This window comes from Sphaerodactylus townsendi, linkage group LG08 (genome assembly GCF_021028975.2).
Source record: "Sphaerodactylus townsendi isolate TG3544 linkage group LG08, MPM_Stown_v2.3, whole genome shotgun sequence".
NCBI lineage: Eukaryota > Metazoa > Chordata > Lepidosauria > Squamata > Sphaerodactylidae > Sphaerodactylus > Sphaerodactylus townsendi.
In genome coordinates this window covers 21,748,822-21,771,671 of record NC_059432.1, presented here as the reverse complement: position 1 = coordinate 21,771,671, position 22,850 = coordinate 21,748,822, and the positions used below count along the sequence as shown (strand labels likewise).

Here is a 22,850-nt window from a genome sequence, read left to right as displayed (position 1 = left end):
CCTAAATTTTGGGGCTGGCTCCTACAGCACAAGAAAAATGGTCAAGACCTGTCATACATGCTTGTGGAAAGATAGGTGGAAAGATGCAGCGTGGGCTTTTAACATGCATTTATTAATGATGTCATCACTCCTTACAGTGTGGGGGTTTTAAATCTATCTTGTATTGCAGATTCTCATTTTGGCCATCTGGTTCCATGAATGAAAGACTTCTTTCTCTTGGAGGCGAAAGGCATCTTGATGGGTGCTTTCCACCTCCTCTCAGGGAGGCAGGAAAAGGAATTTCATCACTTCCTGTTGAGGCTAGGCATCCATTTTAGGCAGTATTCTTTTCTGCCTAATCAGGGAGTGCACAAAATTCTTGATGCTCCTCGCCAGAATTAGCCTAGTACATTTTTTCTTCAGCCTTTTGCCTTCCTGTCTGTGTCCTTTTTTTCTCTTTGTCTCCTGTGATTGTGCGTGAGTAAGGGGGACTACCTTGGCGGGGGGGTTAGTTGGGTTTGAGGGCAAACACTTCTCCCAGTAACCTTCCCGCCAAAAAAAAGCCTCCAAATGGCCGCTCAGCACTTTTTCCCCTCCCAGGGGATATTTCCATCAATCAGCAGCAGAAGCCACCAGGGCTTCTAAGAAGCGCTCAGCTCCCAAAGCTCCCACAGAGACAACTAGTTTCAGAGGAGATTCTGTCCCTGCTCCTGCGCCCCCCGCTGAGAAGCAATCAGCTCAGAAAGAAAAGCCACGTTCTCCCTGGTGGTAGCAGGCCATCTGGTTGGGTTCTTCGCTGCTCTGCGGCGAGTAGGCAGGAAAAGGCTCTTTGGTGACTTCCTGTCAGGTGTCCAGTATCTTCCTGCCTCGGTCAGAGTAGGCAGCACTATCCACAGGCTCCTAGGCTGGATTTCACAAAGCTACCTTTTCTTTCTTGTGTTGTTGTTTTCTGTGATTCCCTTGTGTGCAGTGTACGTTTTGATCGTTTTTCACTCCTTCTGTCTGCGTGCTGACTGAGCCCTCTCCTTCCCTTGTGTTCCCGCCTTTTTCTTGGCTTGAGGAAGGAGGAGCTATGGCGTCGGCGCCATTTTGTACACCAAGGGAGTCCTTCTACCGATCGCGGTAGAAAACGCTAGGTCCAGGTCATCTCGGACCCAACAGTCTCCCACACACAGCCGCTGGGCTGATAGTGAGGAGACTCTTCGCCGAACTCCGACAGTCTCTCCCACACACACAGCCAGCGGGAAGCTGATAGTGAGGAGACTCTTCAGGAAACTCGCACGCAACAAGCCGTGGGGCTGGGAAGCGGTGGAGCTCACCTCAGCTCCCCAGGCCAGCGAAGCCAGCGCACTCCGAGGGCCCTTCAAACGACGGGGAAGCGCGGGCCGGATCGACCGCGACCACGGACAGGAGACGGATCGTCGCGGCAACCGTTCAGGCGGCGCCCAGGGCATTGCCCTGCCTCTGCCGCCTTTGATGTCTCCTGCTTCACAAGCCTTTTCCCCACCTCCCGCTCTTGTTAGAGCGTCTGAGGGAACTTTGTTGCAGGTCAGTCATGCGGGTGTCATGACGGGGGAGGCGGCCTTGGGAGTATCTCTGCCTTCAGACTGGAGCGCCTTCTCCCCGCAACAACTGGTCTCCTTACTACAGAGCTCCATAGACCAGTCAGTTAGTAGACATTTAGATGCTCGTGCCTTCCCTCAGACAAGCAGGCACATATCCCCTTCCAGATCCTGTTCTAGGTCCCACAGGAGAATCAGCCAGATTGCTTGATTATGATGCAAGTACTTTGAGTGAAGGGGAGGTAGACCTGGACTCAGTCCACTTTTCTGAGGGAGAGTCTTCACCACCAGATCAGGCAGTCCAGAGCCACAGAATATTTAAGGTGGAACAATTATCCACCCCCTTAGCCAAAACAATGCCGGCTTTGAAACTGAGGGTCTCTGAGGAGGCGGTCGATCCCAATGGTCCTGCCACGTCCAAGCCCATTGAGGGCTGCCCTAAAGGGCTCTCCTACATCTTTCCCATAGAGGATCAGGCTACTCATTTTTTTCCCGCCCCCAGAGTCTTTTGCCCACAAGTTCAGAAAAGAATGGGTCACCCCCGCTTCAAACAGAGGGTTCCCTCCAGTCTACAAGAAGCTTACCTAGCTCCGGACTATCTTTTGAGAATGATTAGAACCCCTATAGTTGACGGTCCCATCTCCGCACTGCATTTGGGGGGTCTGGTTTCCCGGGACGGAGAGGGTAATGTTAAAGACCCCATTGATCGTAAGGCGGAACATGGTCTCCGCGCCCAGAGTTTCATGATGGGTGCGCGACCATGGCTAACAAAAATCCTGGTCGGTCCGGCAGCCACCGTCTCCCAGAGCCCCCATCCCAGCTGGCTCCAGCAGCGCCTTCTGAACGCATCATCCCACCCGGAGTGCCAAAGGCATTAGAGAGGGGGTGGAGAGAGGAGTAGTCATGGCCACCTCGCTTCCACAGCTGATGTCACCCTAGGGGAGGCACTCCTAGTAGTCTCCTCTAGACCCATGTCTTCCGACATCCATTGGTCTCCCGCGTAGATTGCTCTGGCTTAAGCCCTGGCGAGGCTGACACCCTATCTAAGACAGTGGTGGCTAGTTTGCGATTTTTTTGAGGAGAGGGACCCAGCCTATTTGGAGTCCCAAGAGTTAAATAAGAACCCACTGGTGAGTGGGGCAGACCAGCTGACCATAAAAAAGCTATGCCATGAGTCCGTCCAGAGTCAGGCCCAGGTTTTCTGCCATAACCTGCCTTCAAATCCTTTCGATGCCCCTTCCCACCAATCAACGGGAGATATAAGAGACTAGCTGGCAGCCTCAGTGCGTCCCTTCCGTAAGACACCACGATTTTCCCACAGCTCCAACTAGAAGCTGGCAACCCATTCCAGGACCGACACCTCTGATGATAACAACAAGGCGTGACTGCGCCAGGGTTCTGGTGCGGCTTCGGCTCTCCCTTTCCTTCAGCCCGATTTGGCAAGGAAAATGGAAGCCAACAGACTAAAGCAAGCCTGGCTCTCAAACATCTAATTACCATCAGAGCCACCATAGAACCGGTGCCAAGAAATCCTCCCAAGCAAAGGGATGGGAAGTGCACTCCGCCACTTTTCACCTGTTCCCAAAAAGAGATAGAGGGGCGATCAGGGCGATCCTCAACTGGACATGTCAATTGTCATCTCTGCGCAAATTCCAGGTTTAGCGTGGAAACCCTCTAGATCCACCGGTTCGCGGCCATCCAGAAGTGTGGGGACATGCTCACCCTCCCGCTTAACAGGATCTAGGCGGAGGCATCACACTCCATGTACCCATACACCCTGGCTCATCATACCGGCTTCCTCGGTCAGCGATAGCTTGAACCTCAGATTTCGAGTACATAGCTCTGCCGTTGCGATTGGCGACATCTCCCTGGAAGTTTTTTCCACGAAAGTCTTGATTGCACCCATTTCCCTGCTCCGCGGTCAGGGATGCATATCTATCCATTATCTCGGCGAAGCTTCTCATCAGATCTCGATCCCGGAAATACCGACTATCCAGAGATGTGGAGGAGGGTCCAACAGGTCTTATCGGATCAAAGTTCCTTGGCCTTCAACAGATGGAACACTTAGGGGCATTGATGAGACCGATCCACTTGCTGCACTTTCTTTGTACCTCAGGGTAAAAGTCAGAAAATCCAAGAGACCAGCCTTAGCATCTTGCGGGCAAAGCCTTCCAACTTACTACAACTTGCCAGCTTGCTTGGAGCTTGCTTTGCCTGTCCACAATGGACCCTCCTTATACGGCAATTGTGGGGTCGAGCCCATGAACATCTAACAAGCCCTTCTATGGCGTTATGCAAAGCAAATCATTCTGAAGAAAGATCGATCATTGAGCCTCCCCCCCAGCAGTCCGTCTCAGTCTAAAATGGTGGACCATCCACCACAACCTTCTACAAGGTAAGGTTTTAGTACGCCTTACGCGCAACAGATCCATATCTTTTTTGGGACGCCAGTCTGTCCGGCTTCCGGGGAGAGTGCGCAAACTGGAAAGCCACCACACTGGCTCCAGGGCTCCATAGTCCAGAAGCACAGAAGCATCTTCCGATCCAACATTCCTAGTAGGTCAGAAGCGATATGGTTGGCCCTGTAATCATTCAAGCAACTTATTCTGCAGAAGCACGTAGTAATTCACACCGACAGCATCTTGGCGAAGTGCCATGTCAATCATCAGGGAGGCTCCAGGTCGCCTGCCCTACACAGAAGAGAAGCATTAGCGTGTGATCTCATGGGCGGAACAGAGATCTTTTGCATCCCTCTGCGGAGCCGAAGGCATTCGAGGCTCACTAAACACGGAAGCCGACTGGCTCAGCCAGACCACGCTCTCCAGTTCCAAGTGCAAGCTGAACCCAGCAGTTTTCCAGACCATCCAGGAACGATTCGGGATGGCGACGGTCGACCTCTTTGCATCACTCCTCAATGCTCAGATCAGCATATTCTTCACCAGATGCCACCATTCACAGGCGACAGCGACCGATGCGCGCTCAGTTCCCTGGCCTCAGGGGCTCCTCTATGCTTTCCCCCCGATCCAAGTTCTTCACAGACTACTCCACCGCGTGCAGTCGGAACGGAGGGAAATCATACTGGGGGCTCCAACCTGGCCCAGGACATCCTGGCACTCAGTACTCAAACAGCTATCTGTCACACCACCGTTGGTTCTACCACAACTGCCAGACCTGCTCTCCCAGGGCCCCCTACTACATCCCGGCCCAGGCGGGCTCAGACTAGCCGCCTGGCGCTTGAGGAGACTGTTAAGAAGCGGGGTTCATCCTAAAAGAGGTCATAAGGAGGCTATGTTGGCTGCTAGAAGAAAGTCCCACCATCAGAATTTATGACTCCTCCTGGGGGAAGGCTGTAATGTCGCGGTGGTGCCGGTAAGAAAGGAAAGGAGGTCCACCCTGAGTTAGCTTCCCTGCACGTACATATTGGAATTCCTGCCCAGAAGCGGGTTTGAGTCAGGGAGGTTGAGAGAGTCCCACCCTAAAGTCGTCAGGTAGCTGCCATGGCAGCAGTTCTACCTGGGGCGAAGGGGATGCCTATCACCAGAGCACCCAGACACTTGCTTTAAATTCTCAAAGGGGTTTCTCAGTCCCAACTGCCAATTTACAACGTCGCTTCCCCTACCTAGAAGCGTCTCCATGGGGTGCTAAGGCATACACCTACCACCAGAGCTTCCCTCACCTTTGAACCTGTTTACGACATTGCATACATTTAAAAAAAAATGGGTTTTAGAGATTGGAAAGCTTTGTTTCTGGTAGCCATAACCTCCCACTGAGAATTATTATTAGAGATTAAGAGGCCATTCGTTAAACATTATAGACTGGCATCCATTGATGCCGTGCAGACTTCCACCCTCTGGGAGGAGCATTCTAGAGCACATTGTATCGGGGGAGTAACAGAGCCCTTTTCTCAGGGCTTTAGCTTGGGAAGATCCCAACCAGATGGCCTGCTACCACCAGGAGAAACGACCCATTGGATGCCTTTCACCGTGAAGGGGTCTTCTTCTCCTTGGTGAGTCGCGAAACCATCTGGGCCCACCGGTTCTTGCTGACCACGATAATGTCGTTCTCTAAAAGAATATCCAGCTTTACACAGTTTTTTTTACTCGTTTACCGAGTTCAATAGCCTGATATTTCTTTGTTGGGCTCTTTTAGTCCCCCTTTTTAAATAGGATTATTGATTTCCTTCCTTGGTAGTATGTTGGGCGTGGTGTTGTATGGTGTATTACTTTTGTTACCGTTTGCGTTATTACTTATGTACTCTCGGCTGAGAGAAGTCAGATACTGAGGCGGCACCACCCGCGGGACACCCTGACAGGAGAAGTCACCAAAGGGCAACTTTTCCTGCCTGCACTGCGCGCATGAGTAGCGAACAACCTAACCAGATGGCCTCGCGACCACCAAAGGAAGACCCCTTCACGGTGTGAGTATCAATGGAGTGCGTTCCTGGTGAAGCGATCCGGCCTTTCATCATAGCGCTTCTCAAAGCGAAAGCCTCATCAAGAGTCTCTGCAAGAGGAGACATCCTCCCCTCCCCCCCTCCCTCCCAGAGCAAAGAACTCCTGATGCTGGCTCATTCAACAGAGGGAGAGGCTAATTCTCACTGCCTGGCCAACCCAGGCAAAGGTGACCATGTCCTTGGCGATAGGGAGGAGATCCCAGTATGGAAGGAAGAGGGGCGTTTTGCTTGTGAAGCCGCTGGGAGGCCCCATTTAATTGGCACTCACTCCCGCTGATTTTGCCAACTTTCTTGACAAAGCTATTGAGGATAAACTACAGCAGCTCCATAGGTCTACTGTACCCAATACCTCTGTATCAGCATCTTCCGGGGCAACTCAAGCACACGCGCATGGGTCTAGGGGTTACCCTAGCTCCCCATCGCCGGACTCATCAGGTGCATCACAGGGACTAACTAGGGGTTACCCTAGGTCCTCTCAAAGGGACCCCCCTCCTCATGATCATGCTAGGGGTTACCCCATCTCCAGATCATGGGCAACCTCGGGGTTACCCTAGTGACTCTAAAGAGGACCCTCTCCACTTCCCCGGGGATGAAGGGGACAGTTCAGAAGAGGATGACAACGCCAGGGAACATTTTTCAGACTCTGAGGAAATTCCATCTATTCCCGATAACTCTCATAAGTGCTTCAAAGATGAAGAACTTGCCTTCCTCATCACCAAAACGACCTTGGCATTGGATCTGCAGGACGCAGAGGGTGCCCAAATTCCAGGTGCCAGCTCCTCCCTACCACCCATTAAGGGTTGTCCTAAAGGGAGCAAGCATTATTTTCCTCAGGATGAAGACTCTCAATTGGTTTTTCCCATCCCAGAATTTTTCATTAAGAAAATTAAGAAAGAATAGGAAGTTCCTGCAGCTAGCAAGCACACCTTGTCCTCTGTCAAGAAACGTTACCTGGTGCCTGAGTATGTGAATTCCATCCTCCAGGTGCCCCTGGCTGATGCCCCTGTGGTGGCTATTCAATCCGCTGGCCTCCTTGTTAAAGAAGGGGAGGACAACATTAGAGACCCTCTAGACAAAAGGTCAGATTCTATGCTCAAGAGAACCCATGAATCCCTTTCCAATTCAATCAAGGCCCTACCTCCAGCCTCCACTGTGACTAGAGCACTACTGGTATGGGCTAACCGAGCTCTGGAGCTCTCACCGCCGGAACAGATTGCTATCAAGGAGGGATTAGATCGCATCAAAACCGGGGCAGCCTTCATTGCTGACGCCACCCTAGACTCCGTGATCCTCTCCTCACGTACCATGGCCTCATCTCTAGTGGCTCGTCGCAATGCATGGGTCAGATCTTGGCAAACGGACATCCACCCCAAGACCCTTCTCACCAGCTATTCATTCCAGGGCCAGACCCTTTTCGGTGAGGATCTGCAACACATTCTGGTTGACACCAAGGATAAAAAGAAGGCTCTACCAAAATTTCTCCACTCTGATGGAAACAGATTTTGGCCCAAGACATCCTTTCGATCCCATTGGTTGCTTCCAAGAACCCCACGAAATGGCAAGTCTAACTCCTGGTCCCTTAGGGATTCTAGGATCAACACTTGGTCAAACAGAGGATCGGGCTCCTTTCGCAGAAGAGGAAACTTCTGGGCCAGATTTGACAAGAACGGGAAACGACTTTATACCACCAGAATTACTGAAAACTAATGTAGAATGGTGGGCCCCAGTTTTGGCTGAGCTTTTTACTCATATCAATAGCAGCCGCGCTGTGTTAAATCGATCGGTCAGGTGCTGCAATTGCCAGAGTCCCTATTAATATTTTTTTAAAAGGCTTATCCTCAAATCCAGCTCGTACCCGACCAATTGGCTTACTTGAGTGTTGCAAGCAGAACTATATACTAAATGTACAATGTATAAAACTGGCTTGAATGGCTGAATAAGAAAAAAAACTATTGGAGGATGAACAGGAAACTGGCTTTAAGTAAAGGCCGTTCAACTATGGATCACTGCCTGATACTAAACTACCTGGTAGAGAAATATATTGCTTGTCAAAAAAGGGATCACTATGCCACGCGGCTTTTACGTTGATCTTAAAAGCTGCATTTGACAATATATAGTAACACAAGTAGTGGGCATTTAGTCAAGAGTTAGCAGAAACTAATAATAAAATTGACGCCTTCTCCATTAGGTGTCAAGTTACATGAGAACCGACCATGGGTAGGTTCTCACACAAAGTCATCTAACGAAACCCATCTCTACAAGAAGGTGTAAAGGCAAAGTTGCCTTCTAGCTTTTGTTGTTTTAACTTTTATGTTAACACATTAATAACAGGGTTTCATAAAGAAGATACCCATGCCACCTATCGCCTTTACAGCTGATAAAGAGTATGGCCATTCTCATGTGTATGCGATGATGCTGTTGTATTTATCATTGACAGAGTGGGGCTAAAGGCTGAAGATATTTTGCTCAGATATGCAACAGAGGAACAGCTAAGTATCAACTACACAAGGATGAAGATAGGTACATTTAATGCCAAAATTTAGAAAACTGAAATGGCGAAGTTGTTAGGTCATCAGATTGAACAAATAAAGTGTTTCCAAATACCTAGAATTGTGGTTTTTTTTCAGTACCAGCTGTGAAAACCCTCATTATATACAAACAGCCATACACACAGCACAAAAGGAGCTCACGGGCGAATCCTAAGATATTTTCGATCACAGGGGAACTGGATTATTCCAGCGGCAATTAGGTATTTGAAGCTAAATCCCTGGCACAACTCACCTATGGAGCCCTATAGGCAATAATTGGGGATTTCACTCTCTATTAGAGAGAGTCCTATCCACATTCCTCGAGAGCTCTTTTTTAACACTCCCTAAATGTACAGCTAATGTAGTTTTAAGACAAGAAGCCAGGGTTGGTTAAAGTTGAGACAACCTTTGGAAGCTTATTGTAAAATACTGAGCGAAAGTCCTCTCCATTCCATACGGGACATTATTGCCTTTAGCTTCTGGCAGCAACCTACCATATCAAGCTTTGGCTAGAAAAAATAACACCTTAAACTTACACGGTGGACTTTGGATCCCTGTACTGAATTATTGGAACTGGATCATTTGCAGAGCAACAACCTTACGGTCTATCGAAGCCGCTCAATGATATTTGAAGTACAAACAGATTTTCTCCTTGTTGCAGTTGTAAAGCCATTAAAATCTTGGACAGGAATTATCACCGGCTTGCCCTTACACGCATCCGGCTATAGCATCTCTGAAATGCCGCTGGGCAGCACTACAAAGGGAGCCCGTTTTGGCCAGCTTTCCATCAGCCAATCTCAATGGGCAGATTTCCAAAAAAAATCCCACAACATAGGAGACTATGTGTTTGGCACTCAGGGAAGTGGACTCTGTATTACATATTTTATTGCGTTGTAGCAAGACTCCATAAAGGGGAAGGGGAGTTAATTCATCCATTGTTTATCCAGTACAGAAATTTAACTAGAGTTAATTCCGACTCAGTTCTTGTGAGAATTTTTGCTGGAAGACCGAGTTTCTATATATATCTCCAGCAGGTAGCTAAAATTTTTGTATGCTGGCATATAGTAAGAGAAGAACCATGTTGGGACCAAGAGCCAGACCACATGAGGGTGACCGTAAGAATGCTACAAGCTGATGATATTTTTTGTGTGGATTTCTGTTTCGTGGATTTCAGTGCAAATTCGATTGTTCTTTTGTTTGTTGTTCCTCCTTTTTCTTGTTCTTCTCTGCTCTTTTTTGCTGGCCTAATGGCCGTAATAAAACTGAACTGAACTGACAAGAACTCCAGATCGGAGGGAGTTCCAAAATCCTGACTCCGCTCCGGTAGGGGAACGTCTCTTTCTTTTTCACCATGCCTGGATCCACGATCATACAGATGCCTGGACGAAGGAGACCATTCTTCAAGATTATGCCATAGAATTCCAGTCCTTCCCTCCTACTCGATACCTTCTCTCTCCTCTCAGCAACAGAAGGGAAAAAGCCTTAAGGATGATGCAAGCGGTAGACCACACATCCACAACAATCAAGGCAATAGAAAAATGATCCCCAAAGGAAGGTTCTTCTAGTCGACTACTCTCATTTCTTCAAGGTCCCCAAAAAGAGCGGGGACTGGAGGGCTATCCTCAACCTCAGGACCATCAACAAGTTCCTCAAACTTCGCAGGTTCAATATGGAATCCCTCCAGACCATCTCGGAGGCTCTCAGACCAGGGGACTACCTGACCTCCTTGGACCAGCGAAGCCCTATCGCTGCGTTTCCCGTCGGACCTCCGAAGCTAGAAAGTCCTGAGATTTACCGATTTTAACCCAATGCTGCAATTCAGAGCTCTTCTGTTGAGATGACTGCCTTGCTTATTGTCTTCTCCAAAATCCTTCTGGCTCCGGTCCCATATATAGCTTCATCAACAGGGGATACATGGTAAATGTAGTAATCACAGATGAATCTCGATTCGATCAGGAGGCCGGGAGAAGCTGATCAGGACCTAGGATGATGCGTGCGAACCCTTCAACATCATGGGTTTCTCATCAACAAGCAGAAGAGCATCCTAGTTCCAACACAACGGATCCTCCATCTTGGGGCAGTTATAGACTCCAACCAAAACGCGTTCTTCCTTCCCGAGGAGAAAATTCTCAAGATCCAGGGGATGATCAGATCAATCATGCAACCCAGATCAACATCCTTAATGTTCTTGGTAAAACTCCTAGGGATACTGATTGAATCCATGGACCTGGTACAATGGGGAAGGTTCCATGCTTGTCCTCTACAACATTTGCTCCGACCCTTTCAACAGGACATCATACAAAAAAGAGACAGACCCATTCTAGTTCCTTGGGCCACAGGGGCCTAGCTTTGATAATTGGCTCTACCGTAAGAACCTCAATCAGGGGAAACAGTACCTACGTGATGGAGTCTTCATGGATGCCAGCCCTGCGGAACAGGGGCCAGCTCTCCAATACGCTGCCAGGCAGTGGGATCAACATCTAGCCAAGCTCCCAATCAATGTGTTGGAAGTGAAAGCCATCCTCTTAGCTCTCCTATCGTTTCAACATTTTATTACAAGTCAACATGTTCTTATCCGCACGGACAACGTTGCGGCAAAATCTTATCCTCTAACGATATAGTAAACCATGGAAACATCCAAATTCACAAAGCACCGGTGGAACTCAATGTTTGAAGTATCAAGGCCAAACACATCAAAGGTTCCTTGAATCTAAATGCGGATTGGCTAAGTCGACAAACCATCTCTCCGGCGGAATGGATCTTGAACAAAGAGGTTTTTATAAATCTTGGAAGTTCGAAGATTGTCAGCACATTGACCTATTTTGCCCACGGCTTTTAAGTGTTCCATTCCCTCCCCAGTTTAAGGCCAGGTTTCTACCATCACAAAGTCTCTGTCAGTGGGCTTCAAATTAAGCCATTCAGCCTCCAACCCTTCTTTATCCTTTTCCACACATTCCTATCATTCCGAGAGCTTCTTGAAAGATCATGGTGGGCGCAGAGTGATCTTGGTGGCGGAGACCATGGTTCTCAAGCAATACAGGAATTATCCGCTGGAAACCTCCGTGAGTGGCGATGTTTCGGAACCTACTCCACCAGGGACCCCGCCGCATCATTCCCAGACTAGCTCAGGCTGACCTGCCGCAGCTGTTGAGTGGAGAAAAATGATGTCTAAGGGTTGTGCGAGGAAATTGTTAGCCAGAGCCTCTAGGCATTCATTAAAACCATAGGATTTACAACTATACGTGGAAGAAGTTTGTGGCCAAATTAGGGCTGAATCCAAGGCATCTAGGCCACAAGATGTACCGCGTCTGCAGTCTTAGAATTCTTACAAGAAGGTTTGAATCTGGAGAGCCAGAAGCAATGCTGGCGAGGGAGGCAGGTAGCTGCTGCTTAATCACTTTAATGCAGCAGCACTTTCCCAGTTTTCCAGCCACACAACATCTGGACATCCTCCAGATTTCACAGAAGGGGTTTCAACAATCTCCCGTCCCCTATTTACACATTACATCTATTCCCGTCCACCAGAAAGACTCCACCGCAGGACCTCTTTCAAAGGCTCGATGCCATTTGGAAGCCCATTCAGACCATCCATTTAAGATGGCTCAGGATGAAGGTCTTGTTTTTGACAGCTATTACCTCGGCCAGGAGGATTTCGGAACTTCGTGCCCTTTCCATTCCGCCCTAACCTCTAAGAACTTTTATGATGACAAGGTGGTATGGATCCTATCTTTCGACCTAAGGCAGCATCCGCATTCCATCTTCAACAGGACATCGTACTGCCATCCTTCTGTCCACATCTTTCTCACCCCAAAGAACGTTCATGGCATACCCTGGATGTTAGAAGGGCGATTAAAGCGTTCATCATCCGAGGCGAGTCAGCAGGAGACAAGCGCCATTTATCAGCATCTCCGGCTAAAACTTGAGTCTTCCTGTAATAAGAGTGGTGGCAAACCTTTTGTCTCAGCGATGTTATGGACTGATTTACATCAGCCCCTGCCAGCATACGATTGGCCATGCTTGCAGGAGATGATGAAAATTATAGTCCATAAGATCCGCTAAAAGTTCGCCACTATCCCTCTAATCCGGCAGCTTCCGGTGGATTTCTGGCAACCCAGGTGCCAATACATATTAGAAGCCTACAAGGGCACTTCAGATAATCCCAGTTCCAGAGGGTATCATGGCCCACTCCACTAGATCAGCCTCCACCAATGTTGCATTTAGACACAATGCTTCAGTGGAACAGATCTGTCGGGCAGCTATCTGGTCAACCCCCTCGACTTTTGTCAAACATTATAAGTTACAGTCTTGGAGGGCTGTCGACACTGTTTTTGGCCGTAGAGTTCTGGAACACATCATAGAGGCTTAACGACTGCCCACCCTATTTGGGGATACTGCTTTGGGAGGTCCCATCAAGATGCCTTTCGCCTCCAAGAGAATGGTCCATTGGTTCACTTACCGTGAAGGGGCGGCTATAACGGAAGGGCGAAAAGACATCTTAACCATACAATAGATGCGATTGGCTATACTAATGTGTTTCGATTCTACAGTTAATCTCTACCAAAGATTCCTGCAAATATTGTTAATTCCGCAGTTTAGTCATAAGGTTTCTCACGTTGTGGACTTGTTTTGTTAGGCCACCAAAAGCAAGATTCTTAATTTTATAGAGGCTAGTTATAGAAGTTATCTAACATTTTTGTGATTTCTTCTTGCGAGCTTTCTGCTTTCTTCTGCTAATGCTCCAACTGCCTGGTCAGACGAATACTGCCTAGCCTCAACAGGAAGTGATGAAATTCCTTTTTCCTCCTCCCTGAGATGGGGTGGAAAGCACCCATCAAGATTCCTTTCTGCCTTCCAAGAGACGGCCCCTTCACGGTAAGTGAACCAATGGACCGTTCTCTGCTTTCTATGTATAAAAGGTTGTTTCCACAAAGATTTTGCTGGCTGCTTTGGTTATAGAAAGAACATTCATCTCTGAAGTCCTTCAAATATCTGAATATGTTTGACATAAGGAATAATGTTATTATTTCCACTTTGATATAGTCCAGTTAGTTCTTTCTTTTTAAAGCACTGAGCAGTTCTCTAACATTCTTGAATCTGCTTACTGTGCTTAGAGTGTAAAATAACCATGTTCTGCTATAGGATAGTATACAAACTGTCAATATTGCATTTAACATACAACTGTATTTAATCAGGCTCTCTTGATTTGGCCCAGTCTGAATTCCTATGAAGTTCCTTAACTTTTCCTGTTCACCACGATGAGTATTTTCCTGTGCCTCAAGTAGTGTTTTCAGGGAAGCCAACTCTCCTTCATCCCATGTCCCTTTGTTTTGGATTCCAGTAAGATGTTGTTACTCATATGCTGACTTTAAAAGCCTATCGTCTTCATTATTTGCTACTCTTGTCTTTATTATATTAAGATTGTTTTCACCTCCTAACCTCCTCCTTCTACACTATCAGTTGTTCACTATGTTTGGAAATCAAGGCTAAAATATCTTCCTTAACAGTTCAAGTTGGCACTTTTTAGTTCAACAAATGATTTCAAATACATTCCAGAAATTTGCATGACAATTAGTGTTTATCCCCATATCATTTTCTGAAAAGACATTTGGGTAACTGAAGGATCATCAGATGGTGTTATTTAGATGTTTAACTCTTCATTGATCAAGTAAAACTTCTTAAATGTCCTTATTTCTCTCCCTACCACTCTCAATTGGATGTTAACAGTAGACATACACTATGTCATCCTTTTGTAGTTCCATGACCCATAACCAAGATATATTTACAACAAACATCTCATCCTAACTTAGAAGCACATGGGAATATTTTTTATTTCAGGGCAATACCATTTCTACTTTTCTCTTCTGAGCAGTCTGTATCTTTTTGGATATCTTCCAATCATTTAATAAATATATTCATTTCATTAACTTATTAAAATATTTCTGCTGGGTTTCTCCCCAAAAGGGACCCAAGGTGACTCATCCTACCATGTCTCAGTTTTGCTTGTTACACCATATTTTTTTCTATGTGCCGAGTTGATTCTGTTTATTCACCTCACTCTTTTTGTGTTTTTATGCAAATATTTCAAAGAGCAGCTAGTTTTAAAATATTGTCATTTTCTTATGGCCTCGTATAGTTGTTCGCTCCTTGAAATAGTTTGTCTGGATTCATGGTGATAAGAGGAAGAGTAATAGGAATCTTCAATATTTAACGCACCTTAAACCCTATGTATTTCAGAAATATGTAATAGGATACCAGAGTCTTGTCATTAAGATAATGATCACTTAATGTTCAGTTGGTTAAATAATGTTCTGCTACTAACATTTTAAGGGCTTGTGGAAATGGACCATATTTGACAATTCTATTTCCTCTTCTATGTCACTCTTAGTCCAATATAAGTATACATTCACTGTTGTATATCAGAAAGTCAAAATGTTAAAGCTGGATATATCATTTAAGACCGGATTCCACAGCTCGATGACACACTTTGTTATCTTTGATCCTCTAATTTAGGGGTGTCAAATTCATTTGTTACAAGAGCTAGATGTGATGTAAATGTGATTTGGTTGGACTGGGCCCTGGGGGGATGCCTCAGCTGGCAAGCCCCCAGCAGACTGGCCAGCCCAGATCAGCACTGGGGAAGATGTTGGCACTGTGTGTGGGATGCCATTAGTGGGCTTCACCAGCCCAGATTGCCACAGAGGAACGTGGTCAGCACTGGGGGGTGATAGTTTCTGCCTCAGCTTGCAAGCTCACAAAGGGTTCATCAGCCCAGATTAGCATGGGTAGGGAGGAGGGGAGGGTGGCTTGTCAGATCATATTGGGAGAGGGGGGCGAGCTGCTTGGGCTAGCAAACCTGCAACGTGGTTGCCAACCCACAGTAGCACTGGGAGTGGGAGAGACTGTTTCAGCTGGTGAGCCTGCAACAGGCTCGCCAGCCCAGATTGACCCTGGAGGAGGTGGTCGGCATTGGGGAGGGGAGTGGATTGCAAGGTCAGATTGGATGCAGGGGGTGGTGGCTGCCTGGAGTTGCAAACCTGCAGCAAGCGTGCCAGCCCAGAATGACACTGACAGAGGTGGTTGACAGGGGGGGGGGGGGCTACCACTGGTGAGACTGCAGCAAGCTCATCAGGCCAGATCGGGAGCAAGGGGAGGTTGCTCGCAGCCCTGATAAGCCTCATGTTTGACACCCGTGCTGTAATGATTGCTAGTTTATGCGAAACTAAAAATGATTTGTCTCCTGTTGCAAATAGAATAGTGCCCAAGTACAATTGTCTGTATCCTGCTTTCTCTCCATGGAACAGAAAGTGATACAACAAGTAGGCTATTGCCAAATTACACTGTTCTTCATATTGAGACCTGAAGAGGTTAATGCTCCCATGTTTTAGAGGTGGGGTCTCAATAGGAAACATTTGTTGCCCAATCCTTTTCGGTTTTAGGACTTAAATTCCATTTTCTTCCCAAAGAACAATACAGAACTGGAAGCTGTTGTTTGTGTGACTGTGTCCTTTCTCTGGTGCTGAAATCCTGCATACCTTTACCTGGGAGTAATACATGTTAAACTCAATGGGTCTTGCTCCTGAGTAGATATGCCTAGGATTGGCTGTAAGTAATTGAGGAAAGTGGAAACCTGATATCTGCGTTTTTCTGTAGGCTTTAAAATTGTGCTGTCAGTCTCTCCTTCAGTCTGGCTTTGTCTGTAGTTAAAATTATGACCTATACACTCTGGCCGTCCCAGCCAAATGAGTAATCAGTAATGTGACTCGTGCTGGAAGTGACTCCATCACCACCTGTGACGGGGGATTAGTTACAGTTCACAGAGCACCGCCTCTTCCCTTCTTTCAACATGTCGTAAGGGCTAGGTTCTCGGTTTTTTCTGTCTGCTCTGCTGTAAACCAGCATGTTTCAGATGAAAAGTATCATATCAGACATTTTCTGTCCTATGGATTGTTAGCTTATGGTTCCTTTGTATGCTTGAAGACTGCTTTGTTACATAAGCGACCTTGGCAGAAATTATCATGACCCAGATCTTGGAACGCTGTAAGTGCTTCAGTTGCGGGGTTTCTTAGTTCTTAACACACGCTGCTGCTGACAAAGAGAGGTGTAATCTGTGCTGCAGAGCCTGGGTTTGAAAGGGTGGGGGGAGGTTCTCATTTGTGTAATTGTTAGATTGCAGTCTGGACGTTTTCTTTGTACGTGTCTTTTGTCTGTGAAAATGTAGTTGAATTTGAATGGTGCTGATAGAAACTATAATAGAGTGTTTGAAAAATCCTGTGTTGGGGAAGAGCTGTAAGGTTATTACGTGACCTACCGAAGTGTCTTGTCACAATTAAAACACAATTGAAGGGTATTTAGAAGCAAAATGAGGTTTGTATCGTAGTTTTAAAGTTTTTTAGTACATGTGTAATTGTTTCTAAATTCTGCATTAATATAATGCTATCAAATAGTTTGGTAATCAAGACATGTGAAGTAGATTATAGTAAAAATAAACCAACTGTCATTCCCTGCGGTTTCAATTTAACCCTTTCCTTGTTTTAAAAAACCTTATAGCTGTTGTGTTTCTGTTGGCTTTGGTATTTGAATAATAGGATATGATTTCTGGCTTATTGGTTTTCTCAAGTTTCCAAATGTGCCTTATTTTGGGTTCTAGCCATTTTTGAGTAATTGAACAATTCATAAAATCCGCTAGTAAACATGGAAATAATTCCAAGATTTACAAAATTTATCACAATAATTACAGGGTCTAAGAATGTTTCTGAAGCTATAAAGTGTATAATTTAGAACAACTGAATGTCTCGTTGGATTATATATGTGTATCTAAGTAAGATATATATATATATTTCCTGTGGCAAATGGGAAATAGAATTGGTGTATTATTGGCATTGCATGTTGCAGGGGGAAATGAGAAACTGAGCAGCTGAATTCTCCATTCAGAACTGTCTGATTTATTTTAAAAACGTCTTTCAGGGAAGGATCATTTAGTCTGTTTTTTTTCTCATGTGAATGGAATTTAGTGCTGCATAGAGACCCAAACAAGACACAGTTGTTCTGAGCTTGGCTTAATATAAAGAGGCCATAATTGTAACGTAGATATTTTGACTGTACTGGCAATTTATTTTAGCTTGTCTGATTTGCATGCGGTAAAGTTTCTTGTCCTTACATAGAACATTGTGTTTAAATTACATCCCTGTTTTGAATTTAAGACTGTAAACACTTGGAGGTTTTTGTTCATTGTAAAGGAAGATAGTATGCACTAACTTGTTTTATATGGAAGGGAGGCCACAGCATTTGGTGCTGCACACACTAAGTGTATTGGAGTGACTGGTAAACAACATTTAATTACCATGATGTAGGTAACAACGTTTGAAAATTTTAAGATATGAGTTGGCTTAATATAAGCTGTGATTTAAAGATTGGAAGAACACTTTGTTTTACTAAGAGGAATTTAAAAGCTTCTGTTTAGCTATAAATTGATGCTTAGGTATGTCATAAGTGCCTGCACTTTGGTCAAAATACTTTTGAAGTATGGTGTGTATATGTTTCTGTTTTTATATTTGATTTGAGATTTAAATTTTTGCACACATTTGCCTCTGTAGATTTTTAAATTGTCATTGTGTAAATATCTTAACAATTGGTGATTCAGGCTTATAATTCCTGGTTAGGGATAATTTATGAATATGTACCAAAAATATAGGACAGTAGAGAACAAAATTTGGCGTAATCATTTTGCTGATTATGCCTAAACCTCCCATCATTTTCATTTCTACTTTAACCAGTTCAACTAGTTGTTTAACATTGCTTCAGAGCCCTTTTACCTTTGGAGAGGAGGAAGGGTGAAGGAGGTCATGTTTTTTTTAAAAAAATGTGTTGTTCACAGTAGAAATAACTTGTGTGAGGAGCTCTTCTTATTCACATGTGTAATATTTTTGTATTATTTAAAAGAGCTACTTACCATTAAGACTTCCCCAGTCAGTAGAAGGACATCATGGATCCAAACTGGTAGAGCAAGTAATTCCATCCAGCTCACTAAGTGTAATCTTATTTGAATTTTATATTTTTTAAAAGTTTTGTAGCCATCAAATACCATACAACAGGATTACAGTGTAGATAAGATAATTGCTCTATGATCTTGATTCTGAACCATATGTGAGTTCATTTACTTGAAATATCTTTAAAACCTTAACAAGTAACTGAGAATGTAAAATGTGTTTTAAAATTGTATACTTTTTGTGCTCATAGGGAATCAGAGATGGCTGTCAACCTTACGCTGTAATGTATGTATGCATATAAATGTATGCATGTGAATGGCTAAAGTGTTGCTGATATCAGAAATCCCCCCTCCCCTTCCCAGTGATCATAGACTGCATATCTGATGTTGTAGCATGTCCACTAAGTCTTATTTTTGCTAAATGGAAAGATATTAGAGTATTGGAAAACAGTGTAGCTTTGTGAGGGTTGTAGAAGGTCATTTTAGCTAAGCAGAAAACTTTAGTCAGGTTCTGTGAAAACGAGTAACTTGTTGGCAGAAAGGAAATGCACAAGCTGAGGAACTTTGGAGACTATGGGCTATAATTCAGTGGAAGAAGAGTCCAGAGGAGGTGGGTAGATCGTGCTGGGGGTGATTTGAATTTTGTGTTCTCAGTTGAATTAACTAGCCAGATCTTTGGCTGTAGATCTCTGGTTATTCTTTAACCGGCAGGCGAGCTTTCCATTAACAAAATGCTTCAACAAGATTGCCAAGTTATTCCAGGCAAAAGGGTATTAAGAATAAAGAATGTACACCATATAAGGCAAATACTTTTGAAATGAAGTCAGTTTCAGGCTGTGAGTTCTGTGTGTATCTAAGTAAGATAAAATAGTCGTACATATTTTGTTTATACAGTATAGCAGACTAACTGCCGTCTCATTTATTGAACTATGTTCTGAGATTATTTTGAAAGAGAACTAGTTTTGGCTGTCGATAAATTTTAATATTGTCAATTTCAGGTTCACCTAAAGGATGAGCGCATTGTTTTGGGAAATGCACATTAGGCAGAGGATTTTTAGTGGCATCTTTGTACAACTAATGTTCTAGAATTAACTAATCTATTGCATAATGAGCGTGTTTGAGCTGCTCTCTTTGCCTATGTAGGTACAAGTCACAAAAGTAATTAAGTATGTGTGGTAAATTGAAATGGAAATCCTTAGAATAACTGGGAACAGGTTACTATTTAATGCTGTAAAATGTTGTTTGATTTTGCTTCTTTACTTGCATGAGACGGTACTGCCTTATAGCACAATCTACTGAGAGCAGGATTGTTTTACAAACAGGGTACAAGCCGTTTATTTTGCTTTCAGCCTTCAGATTTTTGTGTCCTTGTAGGGTTTCCAGGGTAACATTTCAACATTATTACTGTTGTTTATCTTTGAAACCACACTGTGTCTCTTCAGCTGAGTGCAGATTATTGTAGTGCATGTGGAGGAAAAACAGCTAGGCTTGGGAACATTTTTACCTACTGTGTACACTGCTAGTTCTGTTTTTTTGAGAATTAGCTTTCCAAATTGGAGACTTTCTCTCCTTCCTTAAACTGATACCCTTCTGATTATATGTGTGCTTGTATTTAAAGAAGTCATTTCATTACTGTTTGTGGAATACAAAAATATGCACACCACACCTAGCATGCTAATTATTCACTTTAACAAATTAAGACGAAAAGTACTTGGAGCCCTTCCTTTGTTGCTAGAATATTTATACCATAACAGACTGCTGGAGGTTGCCAGTTAAGGGATTTAGGGAAACTAGACTAGCAGCTACTAGATTACTGGTCTGTGGAGAGCCGCATTGTTATGAGTAAAATGTGGAAATGAGCCTTAAAACACACAACATGATAACACTGGCTGCACAGAACTGCATACATTGATGGTGGGCTGAATAAATCTGGGGATAACAATTTTTCCTTTGTGCTAGCTACATCCTGTCACATCATTGTTAAATTCACGTCCCCCCCTTCTTAAATAAATGTCTGCACATAAATTGCTGGGAGCATGTTCAGCCTGTTGTGATGTTTCTGTATGAGCACATGGCCTTCCTAATAATCTTTCTCTCTTATGCCTGGGACCATGTGGTGTTACATAGCTATTCAGTAACAATACATCATGGTGCAGAATGGGTGGTACATTCTGTCAAAGGTTGGCAAAGTATGTAGAAAATAGCTATACCCCTAGCTGGGGTAGTACAATAAGCTGGAAAGTAAACTGGGGGTGGGGGTGCAAAAAGGCTGCTCGAACCTAGCTTGGTTTCTGTCTTCCTGTTGACTTGGATCCGTTCAGGCTTATGCTTTTCACTTTCTTCTCTTTCCTCATCATGTAGCTCTTTCCTTTTCTTTCTTGTAAAGAGGTGCTCCTAATGTATAAATACCCATCAATTCCACATCTCCCAGTATTGTTTGAAGTCAGTGGGGAAAAATGCAGCTATACTGGCTCACTCAAACAGACACAAAGAGAATGAGGCCCTTTGCTCACCCTGTACAGCAGCAGCAGCACTACCTGCTTGTAGAAATTGATTCCAGCAAGGCACTGATCCAAATCAGTTGGTTTGGATTCCACTCAATAAATGTCTGTTTCATTTCATAGCCAAGCCTCTGCATCACCATGCTTCATCCTGGGAAATTGTATTGAATCAGATTCTGTCTAGCTGCATTTAGACTTCATGACAAGCTGCAATTAACCTGAGATTTGTTGTAATGGCCACAAATGCAGTTTATTGGTTGTGCCTGTTGTTCAGTCTCCTAGCTTCCTCTGGCCTTTTTGTCTCCCTCCCCTCTTGTGCAGTGTATGGTCAAGGGTATGCAAGTTTGTGAAGCCTTGAAACAAACTCCTCTTGCAAACTGGGATTCTAAATTTGGATTAAATTGAAAGGCTAGAACCTTCATTTATTTACCCAGTTACCTGCATTTGGGCATAAAGGGTTCAGGAGTTTTTTCAAGGCTGCTCAGGTCACGATGACTTAATAATACTGTATGTATGAGGGGGGAAAGATAGGAGCAAGGAGCATTTGCTCAGGCATGGCAAATGGTGGATGTTTCTGTTCCAGAGAAATCTCAGTTGGACTACATTTGGTTGTTATATCTGAATGCAGCTTCCATCTTTTAGAAATCTGAATACCCAGTCATCAATAAGTGATGCAAATGCGGTTTCCAAATCTGGGTTGGGGAAGTCCTAGAGATTTGGGTATGAAGCCTAAGAAGCCTAGGGTTTGGGAGGGAAGGGACGACCTCAGTGTGGTTTAATGCCATAGAATCTATCCTCTAAAGGTTCCATTTTCTCCAGGGGAATTGTTTTTTGGCATCTGAAGGTCAGCTATAATTCCAGGAGAATTTCAGACCCTACCTGGAGGTAATCCACTCATTCTAGAACACAGCCAGAATGCAGAGCCTATTACATAGGTCTTGTTTTAATTATCCCTGCTTGTGAAAATGCCAGTTAATTATTGCCATCATTCCACAGACTCAGGAGACTTCACAATTCTAATTTCTATTTTGTCATTTAAAAATCACCATCTTCCTGTTCGTTGTGTCCCCATTTTCTTTGTCTACTTATGAGAATGTATAGGTCAACTTATGGGTGTATGAGAATTAAGGAAAAAATTGGTGGACAACCCTGTTGTCAGTCCTTCATCATGGTGATGTCTGTTTCCTTATCACAGGTTCCTCTCTGCTGCTTATATGTCTGAAAATTCAGAAGTTATCAGATTTATGGTGAAGAGAACCCACATTGTGGTATACCTTGTCTCACCAAAAAATAGAAGCTCAAGTGTGACCAAATACCCATCTTCTTCCTGTGAAATGTTCCACTGTAGGTTTGGTTCTTTAGGAGCAGACCTACAAGCAGAGCATTCCACAGGAAGAAGGGTATTTGGTCACAATTGAGCTTCTGTCTTTCAGTGAAACAAGATATAGTAAATGCAGGTTGGGGGGAGGGAAATGGTTCTCTGAGGGAAAATGCTCAAGTGTAAGGGCAGGATGAATACAATATTCAGATATTTTTCTAAATTAAGATATATTGCAGTCTTCCTGTCATACTAAAGTGTCAGCAATGATGTGGGTTTTCAGAATAAACAAACTTCCTGTCAAATGTACTGGACAAATTGGGGAAAACTGGAGCTGCAGCGATGAGAGAAGGAAGGTATTTTTGTCCTCTCCTCATCCCTCCCCCCCCCCATTGCAGCATGTTGACCTATTAATGTGCATGGGCGTCATGACACTTGCGACTAAACTTCCCCATAGTGAGAAAGTTCTGGGGTGAGGGTAATATAGAAAAAATCTGTGATCGTCAGCACTTTTAGCAGATAGA

At 44.6% G+C, this 22,850-nt stretch overlaps 1 protein-coding gene across 1 annotated transcript in view; it reads left to right on the top strand.

The window, feature by feature from the left end:
- Nucleotides 1-22,850, top strand: part of JMJD1C (jumonji domain containing 1C) — a 169,816-nt gene that overhangs the window by 82,734 nt on the left and 64,232 nt on the right. The gene's annotated exons all lie outside the window — the stretch shown is intronic.